We start from the raw sequence: 4,383 nt of genomic DNA on the forward strand, positions 1-4,383 counted from the left end.
CCATGGCTGGCGGCGATCCAAAACCTCAACAGGCGTGCTTTTTGTTTAATCTGGAGTATATATAACAATGGTATATAATTTGGCGTGTTTGGGGATATATTTATGATATACGACTATGTTTATGTAACAATGTCGGTCCCGCGCGCCCTCCGCGGTATCGTCGGTTGCCGCCCTCCGCCCGCGCCGGCCGTAGATCGCCGTGCAGTGTTCCTCAGAAACCTCAGCTGCCCCGAAGCCAGGAAAGCTTGGATCTTTTTTTGTGCCAAAATACGTGCAATAATTTCCTCATAGGCTACTGAAAACTTGGACGTGATTGCACGCCATGCCGGAGAGGCATCTTCAAAAAATATTTGGGGTGGCCGCATCGACTACCCCCCCCCCCCCCATTCAGGCCAGGGATTAAGAAAAGTGACAGCTCAGGATAAGGCTTAATAGATTTCCGACGCCCGACGTCACTAAGTTCGGAGGAAAATTCGCAGTTTTATTGTCAGCTTAACCGTGAACCTCAAATTTTTCCATTTTTCGCTCACCTTTTCGACGCAGTGTAAAATCGAGGATGTGTGTCCCTGTGACACCGTGTTCAGGTTCCTGATAAAGTTAAGTGTTTGACCCAGCCTTTGTGAAGTGTTCAGCTGATACCTGTCATGTAGTTGAGTCATGATATTCTACCAAAATATATATTTCTAGATTTACTAATTCTATTGTGCCAAAAGTTTCTTCCGCAGCTCTGTATGGTGCTAGGGCCGGAGGCCAGAGGAGTGGAAGTGTGCTTTATTCTTCAGACAACAAGATGGGTTCATGTGCGCATGTTCCAACATATGACCTGATCTGACCTGTCGAAGATCACATTCACCGACGTTTAATCGCACCTGCTTCATGCCATTCTACAGGGGCTTTCCAGTCCTTTCTTCCCTGTGGCTATAGCTTTCCGTCTTTTTGAGATCTTGAGGCCCCTGAAGTTCCTTCGTGGAGGCAAGGTGAAGAAGGTGAAGAAGCCCAGCGCAGGGCGATGGTTACGTAGGAATTTACGCAAGAAAAGTTGGCCGGTGAGCCATTCGACGCCGTGTTGTCAAGGGAATCGGCATCGGCCGCTTGTAGCCCGCAGCCACCTGACGCTTCGCCAAATCACCTGACACGTCGCCAAATCACCTGACACGCCGCCAAATCACCTGACACGTCGCCAAATCACCTGATACCTCGCCAAATCACTTGACACTTCGCCAAATCACCTGATACTTCGCCAAATCACTTGACACTTCGCCAAATCACCTGATACTTCGCCAAATCACTTGACACTTCGCCAAATCACCTGATACTTCGCCAAATCACCTGACACTTCGCCAAATCACCTGTCACTTCGCCAAATCACCTGACACGTCGCCAAATCACCTGATACTTCGCCAAATCACCTGACACGTCGCCAAATCACCTGATACTTCGCCAAATCACCTGACACGTCGCCAAATCACCTAATACTTCGCCAAATCACTTGACACTTCGCCAAATCACCTGATACTTCGCCAAATCACTTGACACTTCGCCAAATCACCTGATACTTCGCCAAATCACCTGACACTTTGCCAAATCACCTGACACTTCGCCAAATCACCTGACACGTCGCCAAATCACCTGACACTTCGCCAAATCACTTGACACTTCGCCAAATCACCTGACACTTCGCCAAATCACCTGTCACTTCGCCAAATCACCTGACACTTCGCCAAATCACCTGTCACTTCGCCAAATCACTTGACACTTCGCCAAATCACCTGACGCTTCGCCAAATCACCTGTCACTTCGCCAAATCACCTGCCACTTCGCCAAATCACCTGACACGTCGCCAAATCACCTGACACTTCGCCAAATCACCTGTCACTTCGCCAAATCACTTGACACTTCGCCAAATCACCTGACGCTTCGCCAAATCACCTGTCACTTCGCCAAATCACCTGACACGTCGCCAAATCACCTGATACTTCGCCAAATCACCTGACACGTCGCCAAATCACCTGACACGTCGCCAAATCACCTGCCACTTCGCCAAATCACCTGCCACTTCGCCAAATCACCTGACACGTCGCCAAATCACCTGATACTTTGCCAAATCACTTGACACTTCGCCAAATCACCTGACGCTTCGCCAAATCACCTGTCACTTCGCCAAATCACCTGACACTTCGCCAAATCACCTGTCACTTCGCCAAATCACCTGACACTTCGCCAAATCACCTGACGCTTCGCCAAATCACCTGTCACTTCGCCAAATCACCTGACACTTCGCCAAATCACCTGACACTTAGCCAAATTACGAGTCTGCTGGTGATGTAGACATTTGTGCTCGAAGAGCCGTCGCTCTCCGGTCGTCTGGGAACAGCTTTGGCGTGACTTGGTATCGACTTGCCTTGATCTTCGTGAATTATTTCTCGTGCCAATGATCGCTCACACTGGTGGAAAATGCCGATGAGGTGGTGTTTTATGTGAATGAAAGTGGGATAAGATAATATCCGGAAAAAGTATTCTTCAAAATATAAATATTAGAATAGTAATAACCTAGCCGGTGTGGCTGTTTCAACACTTGCCATGCCACGTTTTCCAACCATGATCGCCCAGGTATGAATATGGTATTTTTGCCCACGACACCCACAGCCAACTGATTGTAATATCTTATTGGCACTCTTTAGAAAGAAAACGAGGAGCATTGTTGGCAAATAAATGTCATTTTGAGCCAAATCCATAGCCTGGTTCTGGTCGCGAACTTGAATCATATGTGAACTTGTACTGGACAAATGTGACTTGTAATGAACTTGCCTTGTGTATTGTAATGTGACATGTAATGAACTGAACTGGTGTATTGTAATGTGACTTGTAATTGACTTGACTTGTAATTAACAAATAGATGAACTTGTATGGTCGCTTCCTTTGCAGCTAGGTAGTCGTCATAACACTTATTTTAGTGTCAAAACACGTGCCAGGCCTTTTGAGAGTAACACATGAGGCCGGTTTCGGAACATATGGCATTTGCTGCCTTCCAGCCATCACTCAGGCGGTGAGGAACGGCCGGCGCTGGGATCGCCCAACGATTTGTGGACATGTTTGTCCACAAATGTTTGTCCATGATTTGTGGACATGTTCACCCACACCACACGGCTGGCGTCATGTCTCCGTCTGGTCTGGTCTGCCGCCGACAAGACATCGGTCCCCAGGAACGACCCAGACCCGCGGCCGGATCCACGGCTTGCGCATAATGGCACGTGGCGATTTTTGCACATGGAGACTCAGTTCTGCCAGTGCGGTTGTCCGTTTTATTCACCCGCTGTATGAGTTCGTCGCATTTCGCCGTCACACTGGCCGGGGACGGAGGTCTGGAACTGGAACCGGAACTGAGGTCTGAAACTGGAACAGCAACTTGAGGTCTGGAACCGGAAATGAGGTCCGTAACTTTTTTCAACTGTTCTTGGCTTCTTGGCGTGGCTTCCGGCGCCCTGAGAATGCTGCACTTCCTATGTGAATCGAGTGGAAGCAGGGATGGCATTTGCAACGCTGCAGAAATAGGTCGTTTGGTCGACTTTCAAAGGACTGCGCTGCCGGTGGCTAAAACCTCCTGACTGCACCCAATCGCTGTACCGACGTAAAAGCGCGTGAAAGGTGTGACTAACCGCGCCGGACTTGGCCGCCGAGGCTACATTTCCGTTTTTAGGGTGAGATTCCCGCGATCTGCGACCTCGTTCGTAACCAGAACCAGAACCGAGACAGAGTCAGACATGAGTCATAACATTACCCGATGGTAACCGTCGCACCCAGCACGTTTTCTCTATTCGGAGGCCCATAACGCAAGCTGTATTCGCTATCGCTGTGGGCGTTTGTTTCGTGTCAACACTTGACTCCCTTTTTCGCCTGTTTTGCCACCTGCTCAAAATTGATTGAGTCAGAAACTTTTTGATTGGACATATTTTGGGACCATAGCTTACCATAACCAATGTTTGTTGTATGAACCCTGGTCGCGCATTTAATCATGAAATCGCAATTCAACAGCACAATTTTGCGGCGAAAGTACAGTGCGGCGCCAAACACGACACCGCCCGCCCAGCCCCCTGGCCTTCTGACCCAATCTGACCTTGAGCGGGCGGCTGTCACCAGCCGCCCGCTCAAGGTCAGATTGGTCAAAGTCAAACCAGCCGCCCGCCAGGTTCGGGGTAAATAGCGAGAGCGTGCAGCGGCTCCATCCGTCCTATTACTCTATTCTTGCTCTACACTGAGTCCCCACGACAACTCGTCCATACGGGCGGGCTGCACGGACCAGCCATAGTGGGCTGAAGTTATTGTAGTATATATTACACTACAATATATATATATATATATATATATATATATATATATATATAT

This window comes from Pollicipes pollicipes, unplaced genomic scaffold, assembly GCF_011947565.3.
Source record: "Pollicipes pollicipes isolate AB1234 unplaced genomic scaffold, Ppol_2.1 Scaffold_6052;HRSCAF=7182_pilon_pilon_pilon, whole genome shotgun sequence".
In the NCBI taxonomy this organism is placed as follows: domain Eukaryota; kingdom Metazoa; phylum Arthropoda; class Thecostraca; order Pollicipedomorpha; family Pollicipedidae; genus Pollicipes; species Pollicipes pollicipes.